At 36.8% G+C, this 22,686-nt stretch overlaps 1 long non-coding RNA gene across 2 annotated transcripts; it reads left to right on the plus strand.

The window, feature by feature from the left end:
- The first annotated feature begins 16,833 nt into the window (after positions 1-16,833).
- On the plus strand, positions 16,834-20,974 carry LOC149610074 (uncharacterized). Of its 2 annotated transcripts, none has more exons than XR_016376952.1 (2): positions 16,834-19,988; positions 20,051-20,974. It is a non-coding gene; the product is annotated as an uncharacterized LOC149610074 (long non-coding RNA). The 2 variants fall into 2 exon arrangements; XR_016376953.1 differs by having other exon boundaries at positions 20,062-20,974.
- Positions 20,975-22,686: the final 1,712 nt, after the last annotated feature.

Below are 22,686 nucleotides of genomic sequence, written 5' to 3' on the forward strand. Positions count from 1 at the left end.
AGCTACGGGGACGTGACGTCAATGTTGGTAGTCTATAAATTGTATGGCCTGAGATGACGACCACCAATATGGTCTCCCAAACCGGAGGTAGTAGGGATGTGATGTAACGAGAGACTATTACTAAGACTTGGTCAGTATATTCACGTTTACTCAGATACCCCATAAAAAAGACTGAAATCATATTATGTTAGTTTCTCGCTCCGAAAATCTAATCCATTATTAAATCATGTTTTGCCGGACCAGCACGATAACCTTGAACTTCTACAGTCAGAACGTGTGCTTATTAAATTGTTTTCAATCTGCATTCTACCATAAGTTTATAAGATATGTTCCATAAGTATGTCACTACCTATACTTCGTAATGCTAGAGACTTACTGAGAGCAGGTTAATTTTGCTGGACTTCCATCTTCGTATTTAGTCTGCATTACTGAGCCTTTGACAGCGCCTCACCAGGCGGATGTCGCTTTACCTCGAATCTATGACCTACGTCACTTCATGACAAGCTCCAGTTTGTAACCAGTGACAAACTTATGGCCATCATATCTTATGAGCTTATGATTCTTCCCATGGACACGACTACTATCTACGCAGACTATCTATGATGAAAATTGTCTCGTCGCGCGTCCACCTTCCTTCCCCCATTCCCCCACCGTCTATTCTCTCACCGTCTAATTTAGCGAGAGTGGAATCTAATCCTCTCGGCGCGTCCTTATCCGCGCTTCGAATCGGGCTAAAGTTCCGTTTCATCTATCATAAAAACCTAATCCAACGAAGCATTCTTGGCATGTGTCAAGCGCCAATGAATCTTTTATTATTCGATTGAAGGGGCCGGTGGTAGCCAAAAAGGAATGTTTCATTTTTTCTTTCTTTCTTCTTCTCCTTTCGGTTATAGTATAAGATCTAAAGCTGCTATAAAAAAGAGAATCTTTTTTTTCGCCAGCGAGAGTACCTGTCGCGAACTCTATCAGAGCTTCCAACCGTAAAGAAGAAAACAGTATGCCCAAAGAAGGAAGGAAGGAAGAAGATGGAGGGGGCCTTCTCCACAATATTCCCGCTATAAAAGAATCTCGAAGAAAGCTTCTAATGTTTACCACCAGGTGCACGAAGGACGAACGAACCAACGAACAAGCGTCAAGACTAACTTCTAGAGAGTGAGCCTGTCTAGAAAGATTCTTCTGTATACAGGACCTACGAAGCTCTGCCCCTGGGGCCTCACTAAACAACCACGCTCATTGCCAGTATACTTCGAGTACAGCCCGACCAGAAGACATCAAGATCGTGTCCATCCCAACCCTAGAGCGCAATGTACGTCTTAACCACGTATAAAGAGATCACGACTCACAGAAACTTTTCCAAGGACCCAGACGTAACTTGAGGTAAAATGGATGTAATTGGCACAGTGAGGATGTGATCATGCTGGAATTTGAAATACTTTGCGACACAGACACAGACCATTGCGTTTATATTGTACAACCCTTGACGTTTTTCAAATATATTCATGTAAAGATGATACGTTTTGTCCCGTGATGGTAGCCGGCCTACCTTTTTAGACCTTAGGTTACCCTACCCATAAAGGATAGCTGATCTGCCTACAACGTGCACCAGAGAGTTGCTGAAGCAACTATGAGATTCGCAGGGTACTTTAAAACGTGAAAAACTCGAGAAAATGGTAAAAATAACGAAACTTTTGTTTATCTTCATATAAAGGACTGGCTATCATGGCCAGATTACCCTTAATCTTATATTGCAAAAAAGGGATGAAATGGACTTTACTTAATTTCCCTTCTTCCAAGGAGCTTAGACTATTCCTAACCAAACGGGGGTCTCTTCAGTCTACGCCACTCGTAGCAATTACGGTGGTGGCTCTTCCCTGTACTTGAAACTATTTTCAAACCGTGAATCGACCGTTATCAAAGGCAGGACCCATGTTATTGTACCTATACTGTTTTCAGCCTTTCACTACGGTAAGGTTTACCGGTGAAAAACATTGGGTTGCTAGATTCCCTCGCGTTTTGCCATTAAAGGATGTAAACATATTGTTGCTATAGGCCCGTTTTCATCCGTATAGAAAGTGGACGAGTATAGACTAAGGGGGATCCAGCCATCAAAATGCCGCGACCTTTCCCGGCTTCCACGCATGCAAGCACCATCACGTCGCGACTATTAAGGGGCCCTCGACATTTTTGGGGGCCTATGCTTTAATCCCCAAGGTCTCTTATTTATATTGGAAATGATTATTAATTTGTCGTTTCGGGAGGGTTTTCTTCCGTGCCCTTTTCTCGTCAGCACCACCCTCTTTTTACCAAGCTGAGGAGAGCGGCGAATTACGTGGGACGATTTTGGATTTCGGTTTTATGTTGACGAGGAGGAATCGCGGGGTAGCTTACAGTGTCTTACACGCTAATTAGCGGTGACGGGTGTGGGAATTTTCTTCTTTTAAGCATTTTTTTCTCCTCAGGAAAAGAAAAAGACATCTAGTATATAGGGTATTAATTAATACGAAAAACACCCTGTTTTTGACTCTTAATTATCTTACAAAAATCTCAAATGTTTTTTAAAAGTCGTTCCTTAATTTTTTCGGAGAACTTTGAGTTTTCGCAGTTTGTAAACATGGGTGGGATATTGACAGTTTTTCCAACGAAGAAACGACTTTCAGGCGCCAATTTGACGAGTCAGCTGCCATTAATCAGTTAATTTTGAAGGTTTCAAAGAGTTCAATTCAGTTCCGTTCTCTTTGAGATGCTAAACTTCATTGTTTTTAAATAAATTACGTGAGGAGTGCATGGGCGTTTATTGACGGACATAAATAACCCTGGTTGATTTAAGACTTTTTCTAGTGATTTTCTGGAATAGCAAACACAGGAATTAAGAGAAAAGTAAAACGGAAGGACCGGCCAGCTGTGGGGCTTCGAATTTCAACTGTAGTAAGATAAGTAAGAAAGGCCATGTCCCCTTATTATGAAGACATCCAAGCATATGTCTGCTGCCTCCATTCGAATCTAGTTTCCGCTGCCTAAACGTTCCGCTCCTTATTTTAGTAAAACGCAAACCGTTTCTATACTTTCTAGGGGTTTACAGGGTCTAAAATAAAATCGCGTATATATAATGGACCCCTACGCCAAGCACCACGTACAGCCAGCCACTCTGGAAGAAAAAACTGGTGGGACGTACGCGCGAGTTGAAAGTTCAAACGACCTAGAACGCGTTTTTTCCTCACTTTACGAGGCGAAATTCGCGGCGGGCGAGCCTGGGCTATGGCGCTCTAAAAACATCATAGCGAAACGAGACTATAATGGTTGAATGACATTCCCAGTTTGCGAAGACATCCTTTAAGTTTTCCCGCTAAATTCGGCCGTTCGCTTCCCTGCCAAATGGTGCAGACCTTACCCGCTATTAAAGGGAGGAGAATGGCTTTTTAAAAAATATATATATATGGAAACACGTGTGATTTTTTAAAGAAGAAAAAAATGCCCCTACTAGGACTATGCCATACTAGACAGAAGAAAATGTGAAAAATATTTCGAGGAAGAGAACTGAACGTAAAAGAAGAAAAAAAAGTTGGAAAATATGTTATGGGCGGGACCCCGTGCTCTTAGAATAAAAAGAAGTCTACTCCAAGACTACTTATACAAAACGGGAACGAGGACATAGGGGTTAGGGCGCTAGTAAAGATGGTCCGTATGGCGAGACCATCTTGACTAGTACTTGCTATATACGTATACGCGTAAAACCATCCCGATTTTTCTAGACCAACCAACTCACCAACATATTTTACCCGAAGTTTATAAATTAATATAAACCTTTTCTTATCCATGACCCTAACATTTCTTTATTGTCATTGTTTTAAATATAATTAGAAAATTAAACGTCACCCCGCTGATTGGTTGTACTGTATATATTTTAGCCAATTTAACCAAATTCCCCGATATTGTTGAAATTCTTAAAATTCCCTGATCTTCTTGGCCCATTTTGAAATTCCCTGACCAGTGGCAACCCTGTAATTACGTGAGTATCTGAACTGTTGAGAGGATGTTAGCAAGTGAAGTTATCACCAAAGAATTGACATACCGCTGATACTTCCTATAATTTCTTGCCATATGGTTGGATTGATACCTTTGTTCTTACACCTCTAATTATGGATTTCTTGTTCCTTATACACAAAGACGAAGTCTATCTTATCTTTCTTCGCATCCTCCTCTATAGTCCATATTTCGTGGCCACCCATCATCCCTCCCATCCTTTCAGACTGCAGAGGAGCAACGAAAAGAGAGATTGAAGTTGAACAGAACTCTTGTTTGGACGCTGTTCTTTGACACTAAAAGTTGTACGCTGTTTTTTTTTCTTTTTAATGCGAATTACGCCAAAGATAGCGAGCAACGCTGCGTATAAGACTTCTGACTTTGAAAGTGATGAATCTGAGTATTGATTCTGGTAGACTTTCTAGTCTAGGTTGAAATTATGGTCTACCGAGGAAATCGAAAATTACGTCAAGTTCGCATTATCGTTCAGTTTTTTGCTTAAATAGACTTCAAGCAGCCGGCGCCCATGAAGCAGCTCTTGATGGCCTAAATATCGCCATCCCACCCGGAAGTAAGGGGCCCTACACTCTAACATCAGTCGAGTTCTTTACCGAATAAAAACAAAGCTGGGATTCCAGGACAGGCAGGCATGGAGTAAGTCTTAAAAGTTGAGTGGCGGAAATAAAACATCTATTTTTTTCCTATGGAGGCTATGGTGAGGACTCCAAGATCATATTTAAATGCGTTTCTAAAATATTTAAAATTATACTAAATATTAGGCTAAAGGTATGACACAATCCTCCATCAGAGTAGTTCAGAGTTCTGAACATGGAATAAATAAATGATTCGTAAATTGTTTTGACACCTCACTGCCTGTTTTTCTAGGGTTTTAATGTTTTTGTTGACGTCACACAGAGGCGTTCTGTGCATTGGTTATGTAAAAGTACAGGTGATCGGTTATCCTCGCTGAACAACGTCAACAACACGTCCTACCTCTGTGGTTGCCAGTAGCTTTGGGTTACGAAATAAATATTATTATTATTATTATTACCTTTCCTTAGTTAGTTAGCCGGAAACACGATTTGCAGCTTCCGAAACTACGAAACAGTAAAAGCATCTTACGAATCATCTATTAATCTGATGTACAGAATTCTGAGTGCTGATGTATTGAGTGGAAAACGATTCTACATTAAGAGCCTACGATAACTCAATACCTCTTTGACTAAAGGATATTTTTCTCTTACGTTTGAAAGAGTTAATGAACTTTAGATTGATTTTTAAATAGCTTTGGTATATAAACACCAAATCCGATTCAATGTAACAAAATGTTGGAAAGCCGCCACTTAGAGAAAGAGTGGCTCAGATAAAAAGGCAAGCTCAACTACTTCATTCAATCGAGATGCGGAGAAGGGTTAGAAACGCATTAAAGAAACATTTACTGAACGCAATTAAGTTCGTAGAGTAAAACGTACTCGTGACACGTGCCTCATCCATTAATTTTCTCGTGGAACCGACGTAGGCCTACACCTAGGAAGTTTTTGATCCGAACCAAGGCGTGTATACCAAAGAGAAAACTTTAGAATCAGCATATAACAAATAGTATATTCGGTTTTTAGTGGCTACATAGAACCGTCAACGTTAATTCCACCACCACCAACACTTTCCGAGAGTGGCGCATGCCATGGAACCAAATACAAGTCCGATGTCATTGGGACGTTCACACTAGAAAATGACAGTTGCGTGTCAGTTTCTTTTCTCTCGCTTGTCTCTTCGCGTGTTTCCGCCTAGAAATGTGAAACAGAGAGAGAGAGAGAGAGCTAGCCAAGATTCACGTAGGACGTTGTCGGGGTGCGCTAATAAAAGACTTAAGGAAAGTAGCGCTGGAAAAGATCGGGCTCATTAGAAAACGGGAAGGAGGCGGCAGAGTTGAGTTAACGGATACGATTAACGCTTTAGTCTAAATCAAAAGGCTGCAGCCTCACGTGGTAATAATGAGTTTGCAGTCATAAACAGCAGAAAACGGCCAACTTTTCAACCAGGATGTTGGCTTTTAAAGCCTTAATTGGAATCAGATTACTAAACATTGTTAAATCCTCACACAAAAAAATATAGGATGAGTTTTTGGGTTTTGAAATGGCTCTATTTTCCAAAATAGGTTAAAAAATCATGACTTATTGGTGAAATGAAACTGAAATTGATAATTAGGCTTAGCAAATAGCCGAGAAAAATATACTCATTTTAAAAGTCCCTGGAATTTCACCCATTTTCAAAATCCCCAACTTTTCCAGGTACTCAATGTATTTCGAGTTTGTGACAGCACTGGTAATGCAAATTTTAAGTTGGCAAAACGCTCGCAGTGCATGGATCCTTTTCAAGGTTCCTCATCAAAAATTATAATATATCCCACGACTAAGCCATAACCCGAGGCTATTAAAAATAACGCATCAAAATACGAGGCCCCTTTATAAAAATTTATATGCCTTCATGTTAAAAAACAAAGCCAATATTATAACTCCCACCACCTCCATCGCCTCTTTGAGAAGAAATGGTTCAAGAGGACCCATCCTCCAAGAGACCCCACAAAAGTATAATATTATTCAATACGATCGGCACGAATGAAAGAAAAAAACAACCATCGCGTCTTAAGTACTCTGAGGCCCTAATTTTTTTTCCAAAGAATATCGTATACAGAATGAAACACCTTTGACTCTCTCCCTGTATGAGAAAAGTCCGAAAAACATCCTAATAAAAGACGATTCCGTGTTTCACGCTATATTAAAAACTCACTAACGATATGAACATTGAACTTTTTAATTTTTCTTCATCTTTTTCTCACTCCAGGGCACTCTATAGGGTACTCCAACCAGGCTTATTCTCGCTTCTGCAGCTTGGCTAAACTACACCGTGGTGTTAAATAAGGGCAGGCATAAGGCCCCCTCTTAATTCCCGAAGGTCCTGGGGATATGGGATTGGATAAGGCACCCTCTAGGGAACCCTGAGGATTGACGGTGAACCCAAGGGGACAGAGGGTTTTCAGGGGGAGTTTGTAACAGAGACAAATGTAGTCTAATATGTGAGCTGTAATAACGGTCCATAAGTTGATGTAAACTTTGACGGAGCTATCTGAATTGTCTCATCTTACTAACTAAACTTTCGTTGAAAAAAAAAATCTCTTTCTCATGACGTAGAAGTCGCCCATAATTTTTAAATTTAGTATATATTTCCCAAATAGTTTGTAGTCTCCAAAAATTGCTTTGTCTTTATACTACACGGGAAATTGTCTAAACATTGCTATATAGCCGCTGTAAAATGTTTATATCAGTTTCAAATAACGGGGGCTGGAAGACATATTTGTTATGATATTTTATGGGTTTCTTGACTCTTTTGAACTCTTATTTTTGCGTTTTTCAGGAATAAATATGAATTTAAAACGTAACAATTAGTAATTAAGAACACGATAATTCTTCTACCGTTCCAGGCGCCCAATTACAATTAGTTAAGCAAGCTACCAACTCCAAATAAACAAAGACAAACGCGTCACACTGTCAGGAGAGCTGCTTCACATCCCATAATGAACTTCTTCCTGCTAGAATTACCCTGATCTGTTCCAAAGTAGGGAAAGTTAAGCATATATCGTGGTGTCAATTCAGGGTATGAAATGAATTGCTTATATAGAAAAGGAATATCTTCCTGGTAGTCAGTCGCGTATCCTCATTTCCAGGGATATACTTTCAATTTCGGAGGAAGTTGCTAGCTACGAAGCCTAGGGTGAGATAGAGCTACGGGAGAAAGTGGAAAATATAGGGCGACGACGACGACTGACTATCATGGAATGATGGCGGCGTCCCCCTGGTTCCTACATCCTTGACTCAACGCCCCTGCTGGCCCTCTTTTCCACCTCGCGTAATACATACTAAAGACAAGTCTGTCTCTCTCAGACCTATAACTTTTACCTCCTAGACTATCCCCAGTCTACTACAGTATAGTATAGTATATATTATCGTCCCACGATTTCGATAATTTTTTGGTTCCTCTATACTGTACAAGTTCTGACACGCACCGCCGCCAAATTTACGATCTAAAAAGGGGAGGGCATGTTTAGCTTAAATACGCTTTATATAAACCAGTGTACGCTATAAACTAACAAAAAATATATATTTTTCCACTAATTTTATTTTCCTCAAAAATGGTAAATAAATTTTGCCACGTTTTTACCTCCCATATATGTTTTTCATTTTTTATTTAATTTTTTTTTGGTAAAGAAAATCTATAATATCAGATAAAGCTTACTGTATTATCAGAAATTCATAACTCGATATAAAACGTATACTTATTTGATAAAACTATGGAATATAGTTCTTGAATTTCTTTCCCTTTCCATAGATTAAATCGTCATGAAATAGACCATTTCATTACTTGTAGAGAGCTGTTGGATAATGGGTTTCTACACTGTTCAGCCGTTGGATAATGTGTTTCAACATTGTTCAGCTGTTAGATAATGTCTTTCTACACTGTTCAGATGTTGATAATGTCTTTCTACACTGTTCAGATGTTGAATAAAGTGTTTCTACATTGTTCATCTGTTGGATAAAGTGTTTCTACATTGTTCAGCTGTTGGATAAAGTGTTTCTACATCGTTCAGCTGGTTATAATGTCTTTCTACACTGTTCAGCTGTTGGATAATGGGTCTCTACAGATGAAGAAAGTGTTTTACTTTATAAAATATACTTCTGTATTATTCAAGGATCAAGTTTAAGGGTCCAATTAATTTTGGTATTTATAATGTACGAATTAAAAAAATATATATAGGCGATATTGTATACCCACGATTTTAACCCACAGTTTGTATGAAAACGATATCTTTCAGTTGGTTTATCTTGATAACCTTATAAAGACCTTGCGTTTAGAAAGCCTAAGGGCTTATCCATTGTTTCATAGACGTAACCGTATCAAGTTCGCGTTATTTGCAGGCAATAAATTGAGAGATTTAAAAGGACTAGTTAGGCTGCTGTACATTGCCTTTTAGTTTCAATATTTAAATTTTCCATTATAAAAATATTCTTGAAAATAAATTGGAAAAACGTTTGGGTGTGAATGAATTAAAATGTACAAGAAAACTGATTAACGTTGACTTTTTTTTGAAGGAGAAGAAATGAAATCGTGCTATGAATTTTAAAAATGACCATTGGACGACGAGTTGTAATTCAACTGTTATATTTTAAAAGATAAAATACATTAACGTTATTCCGTTTCATTTCCATTACAAAGAGAACAGAATCCTCAAGAAAAATCTAGACGATCCTAAATCAATAATATTTTAAAAATATTTCTTTGAAATATTTTTTTATTTTTTTTTTCCGCATAAATTTTGGGTCTCAAATCTCAATGGTCTTTTTCGAACGGTAAGGTATCTTTGCTTTATTGTACTGCATGATTTTAAAGGTTTGTTAAAGGTATACACCGAGCTATACTTTTCCCCATTTTAATTGAAAGAGCGTGTAAAATAATGAACATATAAATTGGAACCATGTTTCTATCTACAATATTAAAGAAGATACGAGCAATTACGTTTTCGTAATGGACACTACGCGTTAGGCTTCTCAGCCAAATGATCAGAGAAGTATATTTTAAAATAAATAAACATATTTTCCAGGTTTTAATTGATAAAGTGAATCAAATTCGGTATAAAGTTCGGTGATGATATTTCATCCATCCTTTATAAGAATTTTTCAGTAAATGTAAAAGTGTATATAAGCAGCCTGGAGAAGAGTATCCTGCCCGTGTTAAATCTCCATCTCTCTCTCTCTTTTACGATTCCATTTGATCCGTAGCGGACTGAGAAACGATCCTTTCCCCATCATGGCATATTTTTGACCCACGTACTTCCTGTCTGCCGCCTTTTTCCTTTTTTCCCCTCCCTCGGTATACGTTTTCCCATCCTTTACTATACTATAGCAGCTAACCCTCGCTTTTTTCGTATTGCTAGAATTTCTCTTATCCCACACGCACCCTGGGGTTTTCGAGAAGGGTCGGATACTCTCTCATTGACACAGAAACTTGCTGAAAACTTCAAAATACTTTAAACTTCTCTACAAAAGGTTGGGAAAAAAATGGGGTAGAAAATCAGCTAAAATAGGGTAGCCTAAAATGTTTATAAGTATACCAACGACGACTTTGGTGTAGACTTATGCCCGTGAAGCTCATTAAAGCAGGGAGCCCGGCCAAAAAGAGCTAAATTTTGATAAATTTGATGCTAAACTGTACGACTAAGTCAAAAAGATAGGTTATTATAGGGCCTTTCATGAAATTACTGGATAATATAGGACAGGTTAAAAAAAGGAGACTGCTGGGCTACCTGTTAAGGTGAAGAGGAAGAACACTTTGCAAATTGGAATATCAGAGAAAGTGCTGGACACCTCTGCCTCGCTTCTTACGCTCCCGTTTTTTATCCACCACACCGAAAAAAAAATTGAGACTGAGAAGCATGGGAGAAGTGATAATCTATACGTTGGGAAAAAAATTTTCTTCTTCTTAAAAAGCTCCACTATTATAATCCCAGATGAAAACGTGGAAAAAGAAATTCTCTATATCCCAGTGAGAATAAGTCTTTTTTTTTCTTCTTCTTCTTCCCCAACTAGAGCGGAGTTCGTAAGGTTAGACTTTTTTCCCGCTTTTAAAAATCCCAATCCCAATCCCTAGACTACCAAGAAAATATCGTCCGACCTCGAGAGCATGCTCTAGCTTTCGAAAGAATTGCACTTCGTTTACTTAAGAATTCCACGGATACGAACATAGTCTCTATATCATTTTGAACCCCGAAAATCTAGACGCAAAAAACTAACGAGAGATTTATTTTTAAAAATTTTAGTCGATGACTTGTAAATTAGGTAAACACGAGCCTGTCACGGATTTTGTTTAAAAAAAAAGTCTTAAAAATATTCATCTATGTGTCTTGAAGTCTGTATCTTAATATTTTATTACAGCAAGAGATGTGCCTCTAATTTTTAATTCCGAGTCATCTAAGATCGACATCTTTGGTACCTACCATTAATTCGAACAGCTGACGAAGTTAATTAACCCACAAAACCGTTACTTTTACTATATATATCGCACCTTAGGCGTGAAACCTTCGAAAAACGTTCTTGTAGCTTTAATATTTAATGACAGGTTGTCGGATTGTCTTATTTTGTTGTCAGAATTTCGTGTTGTTTTTCCTTGATTTTTTTCCCAAAAAGGAAAACCACCCAAAAATTTATAATTTTGAAATAACGGTGTATGTCTAAATCAATATGTAAACAGTATACAATGTTTCTTAAGTTTTGCACTATATTATTTTAATTGATTTTGTGTTTTTTAATTTTATTAGAGATTTTTCTTGTTCGACATATTTTGCATTAACTTTTTCAGAGGCGTGTGAGTCAGATCAATTTCTCCTTGAAAAAATTTCAAAACGTGTATCGTTTGAAACCTAACTGAATTTCTCTTAAACTGAAGTGGCATAGATTCTCTTCACTAAATTTAATATTTTCAATTGCAGCTCTGTTAATATAAGTATTTCAGTTCTTCCAAGGAGCTAACCGAGTACACGCGCCATTTATTGCAGGAACCCGGCCAGCTTACATTTCAACCGCAACAACAACCCGATGCTCTACTTTCAAAAAAAGAAAACCCCCATGTTACAATACACACAACGAACGAACGCACCCAAATAAAACATCGTTGGAAGCGAACAAAATCTTATATCAAGTGATTCAATTTCTCACGGTGAAGAGGACAGAGGATTTGGATCGAGAGAACACAAATACGCATAAATCTCGATAAATCCTCTCTTTTTCTCATTCATACCTTGAAATGGGGCTCCCTCAAGAAAGATCCGAAATAATAATAAAAAAAAATCACGTTACGGAAAAATAACCTACATATTTCGAGGGTATACTTGTAAAAAATGTGTGTTAAAAACGCATCGACCCCACCTTTAACTCCTGAATCTCACGCGCGGCACTCACTCTTTTCTAATACCCCATCGTGCGCTTAATTCATAAAAATTAGCAAATTTAAATTAATTATTCATCGTCTTCGTCCTTAGCCATGCAACGATAGATTTCCGACATGATGGAGTCGTGCTAGGGATGACTACTGAGCTAAAAAAGCTTCTCAAGGATAAACATCTACATCCTCAAAAGATTTAAGCTTCCATAGATACTAAGTTTCAAAGAAAAAACCTTTAGTATACACGTCTCCCCCTAAGTTTTTTTTCTTTTCTTTTTCATTTGTATTTTTTACTTTTAAATCCCCACGTAGGAAGAAAACGATTTTTTTAAGAGAAAAGAGGGGAAAACCAGCGCTATTAGAAAAAAGAAAATACAGCAGCATCCCTATATACCTCTTCCAATTGGATGTTTAAGTCCTTGACCAACGAACGAACGTCGACGAACGTCTATACCGTCATCCCACGCGTTTAAAATACACGAAGAAAGTCATATTACCTACAAAGCGAAGGTTAGGGCAAATCTCCCACCTCCAATTTCGCTATTAGTAAAGAGGCAATCAGCCTTAACCCACTTCACTCACTATTTAACCTGTCGCGGAATATCAAAGAAAAGACGCGAGAAAAAGCAAAACGTCACAAAAAAAAAGTAATTTTGAGAGTTTATTAAATTTTAGGATTTGATTTTTTTTTCAATCAATAAGTGTTGTCAGTCATTTTAAATTGCGTCTCGATAATTGTCTAACGATTACGATAAAATTTGGGTTAGATAAAATAATAAAGAATGAACAGAATGTGGTAAGCCATAACTACCAGCATAAGTTCATATGATATGTTCCATAAGTTTGTCACTGGTTACTGAGATCTTGTCATAGATAGATTTTCGTAAAGCGACGCCTGGTGAATCACTGTCAAAGGCTTAGTACTGACTATATAGGAAGATGGACTGCAAAACCGAGTGTAGTCAATTCTCGCGTCGTTTTCTAAGTAGTTTTCAGTAATTCTCTAGCATTACTTATGGAACATATCTTAGAAACTTATGCTACCAGGAATACATTAAAACACGTGGATTCACCACGTGTTATAACGCACAGTTCTGTCTCATTTTTTCTAGAGTTCCAGGACTGTAAACTGGCTAACAAGCAAGCAACAACTTGTTTCCTTCAAAATATGTAAATTTCTGAATGGAAAAAGAACTTGGAGGGAGACGTATACACCGTGGGAAGTTTATGTAAGAAAAAAAATGGACGCGGCTGGGGGTATACTATAATATATTGAAAGGCATACAGGGAAAGAACGGCATTTTATCTCAAAAATATTTGGCCTATTTTTATAAGAAATCTATAGAAATTGGGCGTTTATTCAATATTTTCTTTACTTTTTTATAGATTTTTTTAAAAATCCGACTAAAAACGTTCACTGTCTTTACGGAGGTGTCGATCTTAAGTAGACGTTCCTTACCCCACAGGCTAAAAAAAAAAATCCATCCTACGGTCTCTTTGAATGAATCACTTTGTGAGTGAACTCGCGGATGTCGTAAGATTATTTCCCTCTTTTAAGTTAAAATAATGTGACGAGTATAAATTACTGTGGCTTCTGTAAGGGGTTTTCTGTTTAAAAAGAAATATTCCCATCACCTCTCCTTCCTTCTCTCGACCTTCTCCCAGTCAGTCCATCGTTATTCCCATCTCCTTTCGGAGGAGGAGGATCGAGCGAAAAGAGAGAGAGAGAGAGAGAGAGAAACTATCATTTTTTATTTATCCTCCACGCATCTGCGGCAAAGGGAGAAAAAAAACCGTTGCGGGTAAAAAGGGTTGAGATGATGAGAAATAATGGGAAGGGAGTTGAAAGTTGAGGTTTATATAGAGGCGAGATGAGCCAAGAATAATCGGTTAAATTTGAGGCTGACGTACGTTCTCCCGAAAAATTTATAATACAAATGATGATGTAAAGCCGGCCATTGATAAACTAAAACTCCCTTTCCCTCATTTCTATATATTTTTTTCTTCTTCTAATTCATGGGAAAATTTCGTTCGTGATAATCCTTGATTATACAATGAAATGGAGTTTTAAAAGGATCTATTTATATGGAAAATTAACCGTATTTTTTTCCTTATACGGGTCAGAGTGCCTTGAATTCGTTTGACCTTTATGTAAAAAACACAAAAATAATGTTGAAATTAAACGTATTTCTTTTCCCCCCAAATTGTTACTTGAATGTCTAACTAAGACTTTTGGAAAAGGACTGAATAACTTCTACATTTTTTTAGAAGTTTCGTTATTTAGATCTTCTTCACACTGCATAATTTAAAGTAGTAATTTATTATTTAAAAGTTGCAATGGATTGCTTGCATTGTTGTAGGTATTGATGGTCTTAAACACTCAAAAGTGTACAATATGTAATACAATTCACTAATGTGTAAAGTAAACGTTACCCAAGATTACTTTAATCTGTTCGCAATTATCCTACACATAATATAATATTACATTTAATGCAATCACCAGTTGCGAAGGGGGAATTAAGATTTAGCTAATAATTTATAAATAAAACCACACAAACTAAATTAATTCGCGAAACATTAATTTGTAATTGTACTGTGCGTAAATCCATTCCTTTGTAAAGCTTCTATTTACCTAATAAGCCTAGTTCTTCCTCCACTTATTTGAGGGGATAATAAGTTGACAATACAAAGGTTAGGGGGTAAAACAACTACATCTCAAGACATTAATCCCTATTCTTTGTAATTCCATTCGGGACGAGCGTGGGTCGAGAGACATCGAGCTAATTTAATAATTAATTTAGTCCCGGGTTCGCCCAAAAGCAAAAGGACAATTTGACCTTTATACGGTAATATTAACGCAATGAGAGAATGAATTATAAACTCTTCGTTTATGCCTTCCTCTGATTCGGTGTAATGCGAATAAAAGCATTAAATCTCGCGGAATAAATAGAGTTACTCGCTTAAAATTCAGATTGAAAGATGATGCAAAATTGGTTGGGGTTGGGGAGAAGACCCAAGGTTTTCATTTTCATCGTTTTAGCCCATAATTTGGCTTGAATAATTAAGACAGGACCAAAGGCAAACCTTAAGCCTAGATTAAATAATTAGGATAGAAAATCTGTTAATGGCTCGAAAGAGCGGGGCTATATAATCAATCTAATCACTGTTAATTAAATTAAACAGTATAATATGAGTCTCCTGATTATTAAATATGTAACAAACATTTCTGTTAGTTTTAACGTATTGCGCATTTAAATTATTGATAGAAAATAGGAATTATATTAGAATTTTGTTTGGGGGGTGTTTTCAATTTGACTTGTACCAGTGCTTTTTTTAAATGAATTTATAAATTAAATAGTGATTAAGGATAGAACTAATAAAAATAATTAAAGAAAAATTGCAATATCTGAACTTAAGTCAATTGATAAACCTCACTCATATCGTTTATTTTTAGGCCTTGGTACAAACCAAGACTTTTTTTTATAATTTGAATTTGATAAGGTTTGAGATTGTGAAGATGATTGAGTAGAACCCCATGCACCTTATTTGCGCCTAGTTCTATGATCCTTTGACCTTATACTTATTACAATCAGTATATTTCTTTCCTAATTTTCTTGGTATTTTAATTGCGATTTGTAATAAAATGTCAAAGACATTTTACTGTTACCATAAACGTCTCTAAAACCCTTAATTTCATTTCGGTTTAGTTTAGTTTAAAACCCACAAAAGTAACAAAGCTTTCGATTCAAGTTATATAATACCCTAAGCTAGCTCAATCATCGTTTATAAACGATACCATAAAGAGAAAAAGATTACACCTTGAAAACGGTGCGCCCAATTTTTTATCCATTTAACCCTCCCCAAGCATGCAGTTACCAAAAAACTGTTGGTCATTAAAACATCATCAAAAAACCGTCCAACGTTGATAATTTTTTCTCTTTTGACCACCCAATTTAGTATAGTATATATAAGGTCATTCTGGCCACTGTGGGCTTTTTTAAAAGGCGGTGTACGAAGGACATTCGTAGGTATATCGTATACTTTCGTGTAATTTCACCCTGAGATTGTTTAACGGTGGAATTATGGTATATAATTGCGATTTTATCTATAAAATCAAAAGTCTACCTGAAAAGATTACAACGGTAGATAACTTGTTCCTCGCTCTTTATCGTCTATACTGTACTCAACCTAATTATCAGACGCGGATCCGATCACGAGGCTAAACCATAATGGTTAATTCTCAAGGCGAGTAGTCGCGAATTAGTAGATTACAATCTAATATTGAACGATATAGAGCGCGAACCGTAAAATGTTAATTTACATCATGCGCCAATTAACTTTGGTGCGGTTACGTATAGACGTACTTGGTTAACATTCACGGATATTAACACACACTAAAACATGCTTAGAACTTCGTCAATTTGACTATAAATGCCTACCTCTTCCATGAATACTTGTCAGTTCAGAGTACATGGAAACTGTACACGCGTTGACTGAGGCTGGAATGAAACAAAAGTAATTAGGGATTATAGTTTCTGTACAATAATTTATACGAGTAAAATATTTTTCTATTGATTCATATATGCTTAATTTCTCATAGCCATAATGCTATACATGAAAAAAAAAACTCCAAAAAGGAAGGCCAATTGTACAAAAAGATCAATGAATAAATGGTATAATAACTGTCATTAAAAGTTTTCTTTTTTGAAAGACATCGAAAAACAATGAATCATATTTCCTTTCCCACACGAAATAAGCTAAGCCTTTTTCGCCTTCTTTTTTTTTCTTCTCCCAATAATTTAGTCTTTGGTATGAAAGAAAACCCTAAAAATCACGGCAAAAAACGAAAGAAAGACGTCGATTGGGTGTGGCGTAATGCTTTCCAACCATATACCGAACCGGAGCGAGCGAGCCAAGTGCAGGCCGCAACTGCACTCGGTGAAGGCATTGGACGTAAAAGGATTGAAAGATTGATCGATTCTGCTAGATTCTGCGGGGACTAGAGCGCGAGAATTCTGCACCCACTGACTCAGTATTAATAATAGGCGCTGCTGCACGATCGAAAAAGATAAATCTTCCGACAAAATCTCGAGGAGAAGAAGAAGATTGTCTTCTGAATTCTCTTCCCCCTACCCATAATCAAATCCATCCAATGCCACCTAACAACTAACTCCAAACTCTTATACTTTTAACATTTTTCCGAGAAGAAATTCATTTCATTAAATTTATATTCAATAATTAAGTAGGTGGAGACCTCAAAAGCAATTTTTTATTTAACAGATCTGACGCACGTGTATAAATTGTATGATTAGATTGAATATTGTTTTGTAGTTTGAGAGTGGAATGAAGCAACACCCTTATGCAAATTTAAATACGCTATCTTATTTTTATTTTTATAATCATTTTCAATTCAAAACTAACTAGTTCAAAGCTTTCAAAATAATTATTAGCTCTCTGTTTGGACTCTTTTTAACAGCTAGGATAGAAGGTCTAACAATTCCATAAAATCATAAATTCATTTACTAACATTTCAGCCTGTTGGTAGGCTTTTCCCTGAACAGCGGCGCAATGCGGTTGAAACATTTCTACAGGCGCTCGTAGAAACTGTATTAGGGAGTTTCAGCCTTAAAGTTGGCTTTTTAAAATATACATTTTAATCTTTCTATTAGACATTTTTGAACTTTGTATCATCTTTAAAACGTTCTAAGTATCTATAAATAGCGTCTTTACACCTTGCTACGATCACAAAATGGAGATAATCACTGTGGATGTTTTTCTTTTCGGCATATTCAAATTGATTACGCAAATGTTTCTCATATCTACAACAAGAAAAAAAAACTACAATCTGTTTTCTATAAATACATAATATAATTTCATTGCTTTTGTTATTCAAAGAATATAGTTTTCTTTTATCATGGGCCCGGCTAGTGTATTCAACTACAATGGCATGTTTTACAATAGTAATTTGTATCTCTCTCCTTGCCCTCCCTTCACCTAATGTAGGTATAGGTAGACCTTGTTACTCCACTGAATAAATTGAACATTTGAACTTGAAATTTCGATCCAAATCCCCATATACATATAAATCTGGCGTTCCACTTCCAAACAACGCCGTCCGTAGACCTTACAGATGCGAAAGCAGCTGAAAACATACGACATGGAAACATATTTTTCCCGGTGGAGAGTGTACTCCATCATATACGAGAGAGAGAGAGGCAGATAGGGATATGAGTGTAGACTATATAGCTCTTAGAACAAACCGGCTGCGCGGAAATAATGGTTTTCCCGCCCTGACATGACACCCCCTTCGTTCAATACTACTACGCCTGAACCTAGTTCCTAGTCTGTTAGGCCAATAAAGGTTTCGCTTTGATACAACGTTCTCTACTGAGCTTCCATCGGACTTACTATAACCCACCACGCAGAACGGGCAATTATGGACAACCCCCGTTGACAGTAGATTTTTTTTAAATGTCCTTTTAATCCGGGATGACTGTATAGGAGCGTGGAGGAGAGAGACTGTTTACACCAGGATTGATTGTTGGAGCGACTCTTTGTTCTGTCCGAGGCTAGAAGCTGATATTGATATTTTAACAAGTTCGATGTTTGTAATTATCTTCCAAAGACCACGGAGTCCTTAGAATTGTGGCGAACTCCCATCCCTTGTGTACAGTATTAAAATCTCATAGAAAATACCGTTCAAAGTCATCAAAATGGCAATTGGCCTGAACCTCTAACCAAAACAAACAAGACTAGCCTATATTTCAGTCCTTACTATTCATCCTGTTCAGGTGATAATTTGATCTATTTCTCCTTTAACCAAAAGATGCATAACGAACTTTGAGCACAAAATAGTGATTAAAACTGTCTAGCAACCAATCCAGGGTAAGGGGATTTCCATCATTCTAGCTGTATTCCAAAGGACAACTGCTGTTGTCTAAGTTTCCCGGTCTGGGTACAACGTATATAGTAGACCTAGAGTAGATCAGGTGCCTCCCTCTGTTAGAAGGCTTGTGGGATGGACGCCGTTATACGTGGGCCTACTTTACCGTTAAGTTTTAGCGCCAGTTTAACTGTCAAGCTGATAAAAGCGAAGGGGAGGCTCGACGGGGCTGCCCTACACCGAGGGGATCTAACACGACGGGGAAGCCCACTTTAAGCTTTTCTAGAGAGAATAACGTACAGCGGGGAAGTTGCGTGAGCGTGGGAAATTCTATAGGACAGACTTCACGCAGTAGAATAGCGGGGGAACCCCTTTTTGTAGACGTGTCTATTCGACAGTCAATGGATTGGATGGAGGAGAACTATATATATTTGATCCAAGCAACCTCAATGAGTTTGGGTGGGTAAATCTTTCTATTTCACGAAATTCGTCGCTTCCGAAAACCAGGCTTACGAATCTAGGCCTAGGATTAAATTAACAAATTGAAAGGCTTGTGGAAAATAGATGGAATTTTCAGGAACCCCTATAAGTTGTCCTATATACAAGAGTTTAATGCTTAGTATTGGACTAAGAATCTACAGAGAGAATATATTAAATGGAGTAGAAGAGTTCTTAAACTGAGAAGGTGCCTCGGCACTTTCGGTGTTTACTTCCGGTTAGTGAACTAACATTTCCATTTTAGTTCCCGACTTTAACCCAATGAAAGACTAGAGACAACGGAAGTTAAAAATAAAGTTCATATTTTTTAAAGTATATTTTTTTCAAGAGGCCTACATACATATCTAATCGTATATTAGATATATTCATATTGAAATAAAGTGTTTCCGGTCCTTGTAGATAAGATTCCAAAACTTGCAAAAACTTAAAAACTGAATAAAAACTATTTCAGCATATTTTAAAAGGTCAAATTATTGGCCGGTGGTGGTATAAGAATTACCTCCAATGGTTTTCCCTATTGTAAAATAACATAAAACACTAAGCCAATAAATCGCGAAATGAATATAATCAAGGAAAATTTATTTAATATTATCTTACGGTAATTTAACATTACCGTCGACTTGGCGTACCATCTGTGTGTAACTATATTTTTCCTCCTAGCTATTTTTTAGGTGAAGTACCTAAAATGTTGGATCCCCCAGTTGGAACAAGCTTGGAAGAGACAAAAGGCAAGGGAGGGCTTCTTAAAGGACAAAACCCATGAAAAACAAAGATTTTGGTGCACGCTTCATCACAATCTCTCTCCATAAAGGTTTCAATGCAACTGAACCCAACATTGTAGATACCGTTTACCCTCACAATAGTGTCGACCCCCTCTATGCGTATGATTACCTCACCAGTCACCAGGCGTCGCTTTACGAGAATCTATGACGTTTCACCTACGTCACTTCATGACAAACTCTCAGTATGTGACCAGTGACAAACTTATGGAATCTATCTTATGAATTTACGAATATGTGCTAACTTTCAAGTCGATAGGTTGCGAGGAAATGCGTTCAAATTAGGTTACAAGATCACTATAACTAAGTACAAAGTGAATATAAACAAATTGGTGGTAATTTATCAGTAGGGTTGTCCTTTAAAGTTAGGTTCTTTATCTCGAGCGGTTATTGCGTGGAAACTCGAATTTACGCTTATTACAACAAGAAGCGGGTTCACCTCTAGAGGCCAACCTTCTATTAATTCACCCCGAAGGAAGCTATAGTATAACCACTATCCTCCTGGTCCAAGAAGGCCATCCAACGAAAAAAAAAAATAAACCTCTCAAAAAAAAAAAAAATATAAGAAAAAAAAATTATGGCAGAAAAAAAAATTGCAAAAAAAAAAATCTTCCCCTGATGCTCTAGACACTACACTATATCCAATTCTTGGGCCGTTTTTTTACAGCTTCCTGTTTCCGCTTTGAAAATACGTCTATAGAAATTCTGATCCGCCCACAGTTCCCCGCGTAGTTACTAGTATCGTACGGATAAAAAAATATATCTCCTCTTCTTTGTGTCTATAAAGTTTAAAGGGATTGTGGAATCCAAAAAAAAAAAATCCAAATATGAAGTTAGATAAATATTTGTTTGTCCATCTCTGTAGTAGTAGTAGAATGCAACTTTTTAGGAGATAAAACCAGGTAAATCTTTCCACAGAAAACTTGGTTAAATGCAGCTCGTTCCCAGATTGAATTCTAATAAAATTTTATTTTGCTCTCCAATTATTAAAATAAAACATTGAGAAGCGTGCGTGTAGACGGTGTATTATTATAATTTACCCCGTGATGGTTCAGTTCAGTTAATTCTATGGTAACACTACGTACACGTTACGACTACAAACTTGAGTTCTACATACCCCCGGCCATTTTGCAATAACCTGCAGTTTACGAATTGCATAAATTTTTATTAAAATTGATAAAAATTAAAAATGGCGTCTAAAATTTACGAGAACAAATGAATGAAATGAACTCTCTAACATTCACATCTCCTTTAAAAAATTCCAAAATCCTTAAAAGTGTAAATAAAATTCTGTCTTGAATAAATTTTCGGACGAAAAAACGTTTTACCGCGTTTGCTTATTCAATTCGCATAAGCGTAACGTTAAGTACTTGGCCAGCAATAAAACTAATGGATTCTTAACAAAATTGCGTTAGTATAAGTTTTCAACTGCGCCCACTTCATTTTGAGAAGAGAATTGGCAGTGATATAGTTTCTAGTTTGAAGAGCTCATAAATATACACCACCGCTAAAATAGAGAGAATCTTGGCACTATTTCCTGGCTGACTTACGTCAATGTCTACGCCATTTGACCTAAATATTTAAACAGTTATTATAATAATAAAAAATGTTCTTTTAAATTCTTAAAAAGCATATGTTTGATTTTTAAACATGTTCTTATAACGCTATTAATAGAACTTCGAAGGTTTATTTAACTTTTGTTTTGAAATGAAAAAAAGTTGTTGCGTTTCAAATCTTCAAAACTTATGTAGGAGTATTTTCATCTAAATAGACCACAGGGTAACTATCAAAAGTAACTTCGGTATCTGAGCACGAACTTCATTGACACGACTTCATCGGGTACTGACCTCCTCGATTACTGATCCTACATGGGATACTGAATATCTTTATCATAATTGGTTCTTTCTTTAAACCAAAATAATACTAAAATTAACTCGAAAAAGTTCCAGCCTGTTCCTTTCCATAAAAGAGAATACGAACTCAAGAAAAGAAAAAGAGGAACTTCCCTCTAAAATTGAAAATGTCTTACAAGAAATTAATTGATTTTCGCAACTCGAAAGAGTTCAATTTCCCAACGAAAGAAAATTAGTTTTTAAACCTGATCAATTTACTTGTCAACGTAAAGGTTAAAAGTGTACTTTACAACATCTTTGGACGCGTGTCAGCAAAAGAAAACCAAACCCGATTTACGGTTAAAGCGTCATAAAAATCGTACGCTCATTCCGGATCAAAATCGAGAAAGTATGAAAGAAAGTACAGAAGAACAAGAAAGAAAATCAATGGTAGAAGAATGGGACATTCCACGTATCTTTCCGATATATCCATGCAGCAGCTAAACAATGACACTTTTTTATTTCTTTAGCGTCTCTGTTTCCGCCAATATCTTCTGAAATAACATCGTCCGGTCAGAGCGCTCGCGCCACAAATAATAGGTCCATAGCTGCTAGAAAGAAGGGATCGTGTATTGATCCACAATCCTATTCGCTGACCAAAAAAAGTGTAACTTTCTTCTTTTTC

This window comes from Phalangium opilio, unplaced genomic scaffold (assembly GCF_054372755.1).
Source record: "Phalangium opilio isolate 3A_F unplaced genomic scaffold, DU_Popi_V2 ptg000344l_1, whole genome shotgun sequence".
Lineage (NCBI taxonomy): Eukaryota > Metazoa > Arthropoda > Arachnida > Opiliones > Phalangiidae > Phalangium > Phalangium opilio.